We start from the raw sequence: 13,131 nt of genomic DNA on the forward strand, positions 1-13,131 counted from the left end.
AGAAATTAATGACCTGAAGACCAATACTACAGGCTGGCACAGCCTTCCCCTGGTGCCCATTGGCCTCTGGCAACCCTGAGCAGGAGTGAGCACACAAGAGAGCTGCTGCTTCAGGGCTCATCAGCCAGAAGAAGGAAACAAACAAGAAGAAATTAGAAGAGGCTGAGAGTCCTCACCCCTGGACCACATGTAAGATGGTCTGCACAGGGGTGATGACACTCTTCTGGAGGAATTGAGAGGACCCTACCTTCCTTAAACACCAGTGATAGGTTGGAGAACTTGAGAGAAGACCATTTGGAACATCTTACCTTTGTTCCTCCCATTTCTTTCTGTTGGTACCTGGGAAAAGTAAGAGAAACATGTTAGGTCACATGGAAATGACTATATCCATGGAATTGCTATTTCAGTTCAGTTCAGTTCAGTTGCTCAGTCGTGTCTGACTCCTTGCGACTCCATGAATCGCAGCACGCCAGGCCTCCCTGTCCATCACCAACTCCTGGAGTTCACTCAGACTCACGTCCATTGAGTCAGTGATGCCATCCAGCTATCTCATCCTCTGTGGTCCCCTTCTCCTCCTGCCCCCAATCCCTCCCAGCATCAGAGTCTTTTCCAATGAGTCAACTCTTTGCATGAGGTGGCCAAAGTACTGGAGTTTCAGCCTTAGCATCATTCCTTCCAAAGAAATCCCAGGGCCGATCTCCTTCAGAATGGACTGGTTGGATCTCCTTGCAGTCCAAGGGACTCTCAAGAGTCTTCTCCAACACCACAGTTTAAAAGCATCAATTCTTCGGTGCTCAGCTTTCTTCACAGTCCAACTCTCACATCCATACATGACCACTGGAAAAACCATAACCTTGACTAGATGGACCTTTGTTGGCAAAGTAATGTCTCTGCTTTAATTTCTCATTTTATATTGCTGATTTAGTCTCATTCTTTAAGAATTTAAATGTGGTGGTTCTATTATTATTTTTTAATTTGTAAGCATCAAATCATTCACAGGTCAGTTGGTTCTAAAGCCCATCCAGTTTCAGACGGAAATGGATGCTGCTCCTTCAGAGGTACTATCCCAATGATGGTAAAATAGAGTATCTTTCCCTCAGCCAAGAAATCCCTTTCCTCCTACTCTTTAGACATTTAATGTCTGCTGCTGCTGCTGCTGCTAAGTCACTTCACTTGTGTTCGACTCTGTGTGACCCCATAGACGGCAGCCCACCAGACTCTGCTGTCCCTGGGATTCTCCAGGCAAGAACACTGGAGTGGGTTACCATTTCCTTCTCCAATGCATGAAAGTGAAAAGTGAAAGGGAAGTTGCTCACTCGTGTCCAACTCTTAGCGACCCCATGGACTGCAGCCTACCAGGCTCTTCCATCCATGGGATTTTCCAGGCAAGAGTACTGGAGTGGGGTGCTATTGCCTTCTGCAGAAGGGGTGTATACAACTGTGTAATTTGATAATGGCTAGCTAGTCCTTACCCCGGAGAAGGCAATGGCACCCCACTGGAAAATCCTGGAAAATCCCATGGACGGAGGATGGACGGAGGAGCCTGGTAGGCTGCAGTCCATGGGGTTGCTACGAGTTGGATACGACTGAGCGACTTCATTTTCACCTTTCACTTTAATGCATTGGGGAAGGAATGGTGGGCTGCCATCTATGGGGTCACACAGAGTTGGACACGATTGAAGTGACTTAGCAACAGCAGTCCTTACCCTACGCAAGTTCTGCCATGGATTGCCAAGGGAGACATGCCCCTTCTATTTCTGAGAATCCTTTTAAAGCCCTTTAACTTCAGAAGCAGAGTCACATGTGCTTTACTCTTGGTTTGTGAGTCTTCCGGTTGCCATAAGCTCTCTGGGCTTCCCAGGTGGCACTAGTGGTAAAGAACCCACTTGTCAATGCAGCGACATAAAGAGATGTGAGTTTAATCCTTGGGCTGGGAAGATTCCCTGGAGAAGGGTATGGCAACCCACTCCAATATTTTTGCCTGGAGAATCCTATGGACAGAGGAGCCTGGCCAGCCACAGTCCATAGGGTTGCAAAGAGTCGGACACGACTGAAGTGACTTAGCATGCGTGCATGCAGTTTCTCTAGAGGCAGGGCCCTTTCAGGTGTCAGAGATTTACTCCTGAACACATCTCCCCTGGTACACACCACTTCCCAGATTCTGACTTTGTTTTTCTTCCTCAGCTTCTGTGTGTTGCTTGCTGCTTGCTTGTGTTCACTGCCAACCTGTGTTCAGCCAGGTCTCTTAACCCCAGCACCATGCTTTTCTCACTAACTGGAATGTTTGCCAGCTGTTTACCATGAATCTTTGGCACATCTGTGTAGATCGCCTTCTCTTTGTTTATTTTAATATAAGCCCCCCAGAGGACATCTTTGTGGTCTGTCTGGTCACCGGGTCTCCATCATTCTAACCCCACCATCCCTCGCCTGGAACTTCCCACCACAGATATTCACACAATTACCCCTTGTTCTTTATTGCTAACTTGAACCTTCTTTTAATAGCTTCATCATGGATGAATGAGCTTTTAAAAAGAGAAATGTGTCTTTCTTACATACATTTTTAAATGAATTCTTGTTTTATAGTCCCTGAATGGATTGATTTGTTCAGGAAAACAAAATCGAGCACAGATGTTTGGGCCAAGTGTGCTTGCTAAAAGGTATTCTCTATAGGATGATGCGTATGAGCATTCACAACCAAAGATGGACATGTTTTCCCGTTAGAGGGTCTTGTTTCTTCTCTGTCTTGTCAAAAGTTGGATTTATAGACTAAACTGGTATAATAGTTATTTTAAAATATCACTAGCAAAATGAATGATAAATGTATATTAAAAGTTTATGAAACCACTTTCGTAAAAAAAATTAGACCCTTTAAAGGTTGAGATCATCAAACATTCTCCACTAGGTTGGGACCTGCTGGTTCATATTCTTGTTCAGAAGAAATTTCTATTTTTTTTTTCCTCTTTGAGCAATTGAGACTGGCTCTGGCAAGGATGTGTTGGCAGACTATGGCAAATTGCACAGCTGCTGGTTGAGACCATTGACAAAAACGTATCTGTGGAATTCACTGAAGGAAAAAACACTGTCTTTATTGTGAGTTTGCTTTTGAAGAATTTCTGTTTCTCCTGGTAACTGTGGCCATAGCAATTACCTAAAATAAAATTGGTAATTGACTTTCTTTTCTGTATCCAAAATGGATAAAGGCTAACAGTGCGCTTCTAGGGACTTTAACATTAGTTATTATGGGCTTTATTTTTAATCTTCCAATGTTTTTGCTTATGAACAGAAGACCCACACATGACTTGATAATAACAGGTAGAGCATTTTCAATCAGTAATAACAATTATTCATGTTTTTGTAGGAAGAGGTTTTGAATATCTGAAGCTTTGGACTATCATTTCCCCAATAATTACTGATATATATCTGAATGTATATAATAGATACATATCTCTCCATATCTCCATATAGATATGGCTTCAAATTTCAGTAAACTGATGAGGTCAAATACATTCACAGTACAATTGACTGTGCTATTTCAAAGAAGTTCAGGATAAGGTCACATCTGAAAAGGGAGCCCTCTCTTCATTCTGGAGAAAATGCCAGTTTGGAATTTTCAAATTTAAGACATCCCCTGCCCCTGCCAATAAAATATAGGTTATATGATTCTAAAGTTTTCAGTTAGAAAGTTTTGCTTTCATGGCAGAGGAAAACTGCAAGTTATTATAGTCCATGATGTATATTTAGGGAGAATTGGGGGGGAACACATAATTTCAACTTATTTCTGGACTAAATTAATATGATTATATATTATTTCATACCACAGGAGTAAAACTATTCTCTCATAGAAGTTGATTCTTCTCCCAAATGAACTGGACTGCTAGTTATTTGGATCAATATTTTCTATTAATACCACAACTAGCCAGATTGTTTTAGGAAAGAATAAAATCATGTTTGTCACTAGTAATGATAAGAAACAGGTAGCTTGCAGAGTATGTGCCTACTAGTTTGAATTTGGGGAGGGGATGGTAGTGATCATTGGTGGTTATCCGTCTATATTGCTGTCCTAGAACATAGTCATTATGTACAGACAGATGACCACTTGAGAGACTAACTAAATATGGCTGCCCTCTTGAAGGAAAGAAATGGAGACACATATAGCAGGCATATGTCTAGATGAAGATGTCATCTAATAAAGACTTAAGAATTAAGATCCTTAACTGGTAATGAAATATGTGTTGTAGAAGCCCTGTGGAGGTATCCTCTTACTAAGGAATATTCAGGAGATTCAGTTCAGTTGCTCAGCCATGTCCAACTCTTTGCCACCCCATGGACTGCAGCACACCAGGCTTCTCTGTCCATCACCATCTCCCAGAGCCTGCTCAAACTCATGTCCATCGAGTCAGTGATGCCATGCAACCATCTCATCCTCTGTCATGCCCTTCTCCTCCTGCCTTCAATCTTGCCCAGCATCAGGGTCTTTTCCAATGAGTCAGTTCGTTTCATCAAGTGGCCAAACTATTGGAGCTTAAGCTTCAGCTTCAGTCCTTCCAATGAATATTCAGGACTGATTTCCTTTAGGATGGACTGGTTTGATCTCCTTGCAGTCCAAGGGACTCTTAAGAGCCTTCTCCAGTTCAAAAGCATCAATTCTTGAGTGCTTAGCTTTCTTTATCGTCTAACTCTCACATCCATACATGACTGTTAGAAAAACCATAGCTTTGACTAGATGGACCTTTGTTGGCAAAGTAATGTTTCTGCTTTTTAATATGCTTTCTAGGTTGGTCACAGCTTTTCTTCCAAGGAGCAAGAGTCTTTTAATTTCATGATGTAGTCAGCATCTGCAGTGATTTTGGAGCCTAAGAAAATAAGGTCTGTCACTGTTTCCATTGTTTCTCCATCTATTTGCCATGAAGTGATGGGACCGGATGCATGATCTTCATTTTTTGAATATTGAGTTTTAAGCCAACTTTTTCACTCTCCTCTTTCACTTTCATCAAGAGGCTCTTTAATTCTTCACTTTCTGCCATAAGGTGGTATCATCTGCATATCTGAGGTTATTGATATTTCTCCCAGCAGTCTAAATTCCAGCTTTTGCTTCATCCAGCCTGGCATTTCATATGATGTGCTTATTTATAAGTTAAATAAGCAGGGTGACAATATACAGCCTTGACGTACTCCTTTCCCTATTTGGAAACAGTCTGTTGTTTCATGTCCAGTTCTAACTGTTGCTTCTTGACCTGCACATAGATTTCTCAGGAGGCAGGTAAGTAGTGTGGTATTTCCATCTCTTGAAGAATTTTCCATAGTTTGTTGTGATCCACATAGTCAAGGGTTTTAGCACAGGCAATGAAACAGAAGTAGATGTTTTTCTGGAACTCTCTTGCTTTTTCTATGATACAACAGATGTTGGCAGTTTGCCGTCTGGTTCGTATGCCTTTTCTAATTCCAGCTTGAACATTTGGAAGTTCTCAGTTTACATACTATTAAAGCCTTGCTTGGAGAATTTTGAAATTAGAGAATTTCAGATTCGTTATTATAAACTTACTCAATATGAACTGAGGTGTTGTCATTCAAACAAGTAAATGAGAGAGAATTAAAATTGAGAAATATGCTTCAGCTCACCTTACTTTGCTTGTGTCTCCCAGCTAACCTGTCAACTAAGTTGAAAGATGTGCCTCCTAGATGAAGGAAGGTTAAAGTCTATAATATAGAATATCATAGCTCCTAAAGTGTCTGAATTAAAACAAATGCGGAGAGAGTTGACCTTCTGCCCAGTCCACTGGAATGGGAATCTTGAGCATAGCTCCTTGATAGGGAGTTTACCAGAAAAAAGTAGTTTGGTGAGGTGTTCCAGCATGCCAGACCCTTTAGAAGACATGCCTCACAGAGGAGGCAATGCTCTTGCAACCACTGTGAGGAGAGTCACTCCCAGGAAGTCCCCCGTGAACCAAAGGTGACTGATAGTAGTTTTCAGAATTTTGATCTCTAGGATAACTGCTTCTGGGCCTCTTTTTTCTCACCTCAAGAAATTAAGTAGATGATTTCCTTAACAACCTGGACTACACACAAATTGTTAAGATAATAAAAAATGTATTCAATCAAAACAAAACAGTGAAAAACAAGTTAAGCAAAAGTATTTGTAGCAAATATCGAACACTCTTATCTATATTAGTTTATGTAAAAGGCTCATAAAAATAGTAAGAAAAGCTTCAAGAGTCTCAACTTATGAATAAGTAATTTATATTGAGAGAATGGAAACACTTTCAACATCAGTAACAACATAATACAAGTGAAAATGATCATATAATTCTATTTCTGGTGAAAAAATGAAAGGGATATTCTAGCCCCCAGCACAGAAAAAAAAAAATAATAAAAGATGATTTTCTAGAAATCAGTTTGCTAATTCTTACCAAGAAAATTTAAATATTCATCTCCTTTGGTTTAGTAATTTTACTTCTAGAAATATATCTTAAAAAAGAAACAGCAATAAAAGCAGAAAAAATTCTGCATGACCACATTCATTAAAACCTGACAGATTTGTGATCATCTTGGCTCCATTCCTAACTAGTTTTATGGCATTGAGGATTATTTCTTTCTGAGTGAATCTCATTCTTATTATTTGTAAAACATGGGATGGTGTTAAGAGCCTCTATCTCATACAAGTATGAGTGTCAAGATGGTATATATAAAATGCTTAGCAGTATGTGTTCAGTAAATGAAAGAAATATATTACTTATACATCTTTAGAATATTAAAATATTAAGTAATATATAGAATTATCTTAGAATATTAAGTTAATAAAACATATAAAACTTCCCAGAGAGTCAACTCTCTGAGTGCAAAGTGCCAACAAAAGTGAGCTATGCTGAGTTGGATTAAGGCCCCAACTCCATACTTGGAGTAGAGCTCTGTAGACCTGCTTGCCAGCAAAACAACCATAACTGATAAAAATTATTTTTAAAAAAGCATTCATTCAAAATCTCTGTAAATTTTCCTAGGGGCATACAGCTAATCAAAAACACACCCCATGAACTGTAGGCTGCCAGGCTCCTCTGTTCATGGGATTCTCCAGGCTAGAATACTGGAGCGGGTTGCCATTCCCTTCTCCAGAGGATCTTCCTGACCCAGGAATTGAACTCACATCTCCCACACTGTGGGCAGATTCTTTACCATCTGAGCCATCAGGGAAGCCCCCCTCCTTACCCCCAATCACATGCACACAATCATTTATTCAAGAATATCTCTTAAATAACAGTGAGAGCATGACCTGCACCCTCCCTCCTCTTCCCCAGCTCAATGTGATAGAAGCTCTACTCTGAGTCAATATAACCCAGAACACAAGATTCCTGCTTCCCTTCTTCCCATAACAACAAGCCCAGGGGCAGAGGTGGACACGTTGGGGTGACCATATCCAGAACCATTAAAATATAGACTCTAAAACGGTCAGTTTTCAGCAAAAACTATGAAACATGCAAAGAAAGAGGAGAGCATTTCTCATATAGAGGGAAAAATATTAGAAGGCAATGTGAGAAGACCTGCGTGCCAGACTTAACAGAAAAAAAGTACAAAACAGCTACTATAAACATGTTCAAGAACTAAGGGGAATCATGATTAGAGAAGTAAAGAAAACAATATGACAGTATCTTATAAGATAGAAAATATCAATAAAGAGATTAAAATTTCTTTGAAGAATCAGTGGAAATTTTAGAGCTGAAAGGTATACTATTATAATAGCTGGAGTGAAAAACTCATGAGGGGCTCATAGTAAATCTGAACTGGCAAAAGAAGAACTAGTAAACTTGATGATAAATAGATAGAGGTTATGTGATCTGAAGAACAGAGAAAAAGTGATGAAGGAAAAATCAACAGAGCCTCAGAGAAATGTAGGACATCACTAAACTTGCTATCATGCATGTAGCAGGTGCATCAAAAGGAGAGGAAAAAGGAAAGTTTTTTTTTTTTTAATAAAATTACCCAAATTTGATGGAAAAAAAATGTATCTAGACATTTAAGAATTCTCAATAAGGTAAACAGAAAAAGATCCACCCAGAGACGTATCATATAGAAAACAATAAAAGCCAAATATGAAGAGAAAATCTTGAAAGCTAAGATAAAAAGAACTCATCACAAACAAGAGAACAATAATACTAACAAATGACTTCTCATTAAAAATAATGGAGGCCAGAAGAAGTAGGATGATATTAAAATTGCTAAAAAAATAAAAAGCCTGTAAGAATCTTACATCCAGAAAAACTATCTATAAAATATGAGGGCAAAGTAAAGACATTTCAAGACAAACAAAACCTAGAAAAGTTATTGCTAACAGACCTGTCTTGCAAGAAATACTAAAGGAAGTACTTCAAGCTAAAAGTAAGTGATGCCAGACAGCAAGTAATTTAATTCACCTGAAAAAAGAAAAACAGTTCCAATAATGGTGATTATGTAGATAGTTATAAAATACAGTAAAACTTATGTATTGTCTCTCCTTCTTTTAACTAATCTAAAAGCAATCACATAAAACAAAATGTATATAATTATGTCATCCTATAATTATGGAGATGTAATATATTTGATGATAAGAGCATACAGAAATTGGGTAAGAACAAAGCTATATTATAGTAAGGAAACAACTGTAATAAAAAAACAACAGAGTGTAACTGGAATCCATAGAAAGAAATAAAGAAATATTAAGAAAATTACTGTAGCAAACTATATGAATACATACTAGCTCTTCTCTCAGCTTGCTTCCTTAGAGTACAGAAAATAACATTAGGTAATAAATATAAAAATGTATTGCTGAATTGCAACATACATAGATGTAAGATATATGGGAATTATGGCACAAAAAGGGGAAGGGGAGAAGCCTTATATAAGAGTTATAAATTCTGTATCTAATTTAAATAAAGTTAATATAAATCTGAAGTAGATCCTGATAAGTTTAGGTGTATATGATAAGTACTAAAAAAACCACTGAGAAATAACTAAAAAATACTGAAAATATCAGTAAAGGAACTAAATATGAATAAATTTTTGGTATTTGGGTTAGGCAAAGCCATCTTAGATATAACAACAGAACTGCATGCAACACAAGCAAAAATTAAATAAGTTGGACTCCATCAAAAGTTAAATGTTTTGTGTTTTGAGTATAATCATTATATGAAAAGACAACCCATATGGTGCAAAAAAATATTGCACTGGGAGATAATTTGTATTTAGAATACATAAAGAACTCTCTCAACTAAATAATAAATGACAACCCAATCAAAAATGGGCAAAGAAATTCAATAGACATTTCCCCCAAAGAAGAAATGCAAATAGCCAATAAGCACATAAAAGGATGTTCAACATCATTCATCAGGAAAATGTAGGATACAGTACAGTCAAAATCTCAATGAGACAGTAGTTCATACCCACTAGGATAGATTTAATTAAGTGAAAGTCACTCAGTCCTGTCCAACTCTTTGCGACCCTATGGAGAATCCATGGAATTCTCCAGGCTAGAATACTGGAGTGGGTAACCTTTCCCTTCTCCAGGGAATCCTCCCAACCCAGGGATCGAATCCAGGTCTCCTGTATTGCAGGTGGATTCTTTACCAGCTGAGCCAAAAGGGAAGCCCTATAGATTTAATTAAAAAGTCACAAAATAACATATGATTAAGAGGATGTGGAGAAATGAGAACACTCATCCATTGCCAGTGGGCATGTAAGATGATGGAAAATCATCTGGTGGTTCTTCAACAGATTAAACATAGAGTTACCATGTGCATGCTAAGTTGCTTCAGTCGCGTCTGACTCTGTGAGACCCTATAGACTGTAGCCTGCTAGGCTACCCTTCCATGGGATTCTCCAGGCAAGAATACAGGAGTGGGTTTCCATGCCCTCCTCCAGGGGATCTTCCCAACCCAGAGATTGAACCCATGTCTCTTCTGTCTCCTACATTGGCAGGCAGGTTCTTTACCACTAGCACCACTACCCAGCAATTCCACTTCTGGAGGAAAATTTAAGAGAAACGAAAACATATGTCCCCACAAGTCAGTTCAGTCGCTCAGTCATGTCCAACTCTTTGCAACCCCATGGACTGCAGCACAACAGCCCTCCCTGTCCATTGCCAACTCGCAGAGTTTACTCAAACTCATGTCCATTGAGTTGACGATGCCATCCAACTGTCTCATCATCTGTCTTCCCCTTCTCTTCCTGCCTTCAGTCTTTCCCAGCATTTTTCAAATGAGTCAGTTCTTTGCATCAGGTAGCCAAATTATTGGAGTTTCAGCTTCAGCATCAGTCCTTCCAATGAATATTCAGGACTGATTTCCTTTAGGATGGACTGGTTGGATGTCCTTGCAGTCCAAGGGACTCTCAAGAGTCTTCTCCAACACCACAGTTCAAAAGCAAGACCACAGTTCAAAAGTCCTCACAAAAACTTCTACATAAATATCCATAGTAGCAATATTCATAACAGCCCCCAAAGTAGAAACAGCTCAAATGACTCATCTAATAAATGATAAAAAAAATGTGATCTGTGTGCTATGCTAAGTCACTTTAGTTGTGTCTGACTCTTTGCCGCCCTATGGACCATAGCCTGTCAGGCCCCCCTGTCCATGGGATTTTCTAGGCAAGAATATTGTCATGGGTTGCCATGCCCTTCTCCAGGGCATCTTCCTGACCCAGGGATCGATCCTGCCGTCTCTTATGTCTCCTGCATTGGCAAGCAGGTTCTTTACCACTAGCGCCATCTGAGAAGCCCTTATGATGTGTGTCTATGTATGTCTAATATGATATATGATTCCATTTACATGAAATGTCTAAAACAGGCAAATCTATTGAGACAGAAATTAGATTAACCACTTGGGGTGGTAAAGTGGGGGTAAAATGGAGAGTGACTGATAAATACGATTTATAACAAAATGTGCACAAATTCACAAGCATACAATATTAACTTTATCTACAGCAATAGGCTAGTTTATTGTGTGTGTTGTGTGTTAGTCACTCAGTTGTGTCTGACTCTTTGTGACCCCATGGACTGTAGCCTGCGAGGGTCCTCTATCCATGGAATTCTCCAGGCAAGAATACTGGAGTGGGTTGCCATTTCCTTCTCCAGGAGATCTTTCCAACCCAGGGATTGAACCCTGGTCTCCTACATTGCAGGCAGATGCTTTATCATCTAAGCTACTAGGGAAGCCCAGTCTAGTCTATAACATTCCTTTAATGTTAAATATCATGATCCTGTAAGAATATTAAATAGAGAAAAATAAAGATCTTTATAATGATAAAAGACATTAATCAGATAGCAATGTATGAAGAGACTGTAAGGATGAGGAAGAAGTGGCAAAATTTGGAGGACTATCCTTACGGCATCACTGACTCGATGGACGTGAGTCTGAGTGAACTCCGGGAGTTGGTGATGGACAGGGAGGCCTGGTGTGCTGCGATTCATGGGGTCGCAAAGAGTCGGACACGACTGAGCGACTGATCTGATCTGATCCTTTCGGAGAAGATAAAACTTGATGGAAGAGGTAATTGGTTAAATAGCAGCTCTCTCGTGAATAAACATGTTTTGTTTTAAAAGGGCTCTTTTCTCTTAAGTAGCTTCTATTTTGTCAGGCAGTTTTCAAGGAGTTTTACATACATTATCTTTAGTTCTCACACAATAGGTTGTTACAAATGAGAGCTCTTCAAAAAGGTAATTTTCACATAACAAGTATATGGTGGAGTTAAAGACTAAAATTCAGGAATGCTTACCACACGGTTCTATGTTGATTATTATAAAAATGTGTGAACCACAAAACACATTTTATTAAAACATCTTTTTCATATTATTTGATTCAAAATGAAGAGGAGAGAATTGAAATGTGTGGTCAAAATCATTAATCTGTGAATAGATTCCAAAGTTCTGAAGGAAAATTCCTGAGACTTCTTAAATATTGAAGGTGAAAGTTGCTGAGTCATGTTCAACTCTTTGCAACCCCATGAACTATACAGTCCATGGAATTCTCTAGGCCAGAATACTGGAGTGGGTAGCCTTTCCCTTCTCCAGGGGATCTTCCCAACCTAGGGATTGAACCCAGGTCTCTCGCATTGCAGGTGAATTCTTTACCAGCTGAGCCACAAGGGAAGCCCAAGAATACTGGAGTGGGTAGCCTATCCCTTCGCCATCATATTTTCCCAACCCAGGAATTGAACCAGGGTCTCCTGCATTGCAGACAGATTCTTTACTAATTGAGCTATCAGCAAAGCCCTCTTAAATATTAAACCTTAAAAAAAAAGCACCTCAGATCACAGTAGTAAGTTTCCCAAGTGAAAGTAATTTTTTTTTTTCAGTCCTTTTTGGATAGGTATCATTAAAGACTTATTTTTCATTTAATTCTTTAAAATTGATTGGATGAGGTCAGTCAATGGAGACTCTTGGTCACATTTATGAAAAATCTTAAGAGATTTTTTTCTCTCTCTGGTTTCAAAATGTATCATTCCCTGGTGGCTCGGATGGTAAAGAGAATCTGCCTACTATGGAGGAGACCTGGGTTTGATCCCTGGGTAAGAAAGATCCTCTGGAGAAGGAAATGGCAATCCACTCCAGTATTTCTCCCTGGAGAATTCCATGGACAGAGGAGGCTGAGAGCTATAGTCCATGGAGTTGCAAATAGTCAGATATGACTAGAGCGATTTACAGTACATAAGTATCTTCTCAGCTCAATATACTGCATCAATATCCCTCATGTAAATAATGTCTTAAACAATATATACTCAAACACTGCATTCACCCTTATGCTTCAGATTAGATATTAAAGAAAGAAAAAGACTAGGCTTAAGAGGATTTTTAAATTATCTAAAGGTTTGCAGTTATTTGTTATCTGTTCATGTTATTATACAGAAAAATGACTGTTTCTCCCTGATGGAGAGGTAAACCAGCAATAGGATTTTGACAAGAAGATTTGCATGATTCCAATTAGGACTTAGGTCATGAAGAGTAATAAACATATTGGTTATAATCTCCTGTTTGTGTGAGCCTCTTAGAACATGGAGTCTCTGATGAGATCATACCTTTCATTACACAAGCATCTGGTCCTAGAATACCTCGGTTTGGTTCAGATAGGCTGATTCAGACCGGACTATGCTGATTAGAGGGGAGAAAAAGGG

General features: G+C 39.0%; 2 long non-coding RNA genes across 3 annotated transcripts in view; one reads left to right on the top strand and one right to left on the bottom strand.

The window, feature by feature from the left end:
* Positions 1-13,131, top strand: part of LOC147359199 (uncharacterized) — a 214,661-nt gene that overhangs the window by 183,035 nt on the left and 18,495 nt on the right. The window lies entirely within an intron of this gene.
* LOC147359201 (uncharacterized) overlaps positions 1-13,131 on the bottom strand; it is a 72,279-nt gene that overhangs the window by 44,940 nt on the left and 14,208 nt on the right. For both annotated transcript variants that reach the window (XR_015140622.1, XR_015140624.1), the window contains exon 2: positions 309-339. This is a non-coding gene — a long non-coding RNA (uncharacterized LOC147359201). The remainder of the gene's footprint in view (positions 1-308; positions 340-13,131) is intronic.

The sequence above is a fragment of the Bos grunniens genome, chromosome 14, assembly GCF_055505025.1.
Source record: "Bos grunniens cultivar Pamir isolate PY7600 chromosome 14, Bosgru_T2T1.0, whole genome shotgun sequence".
Lineage (NCBI taxonomy): Eukaryota > Metazoa > Chordata > Mammalia > Artiodactyla > Bovidae > Bos > Bos grunniens.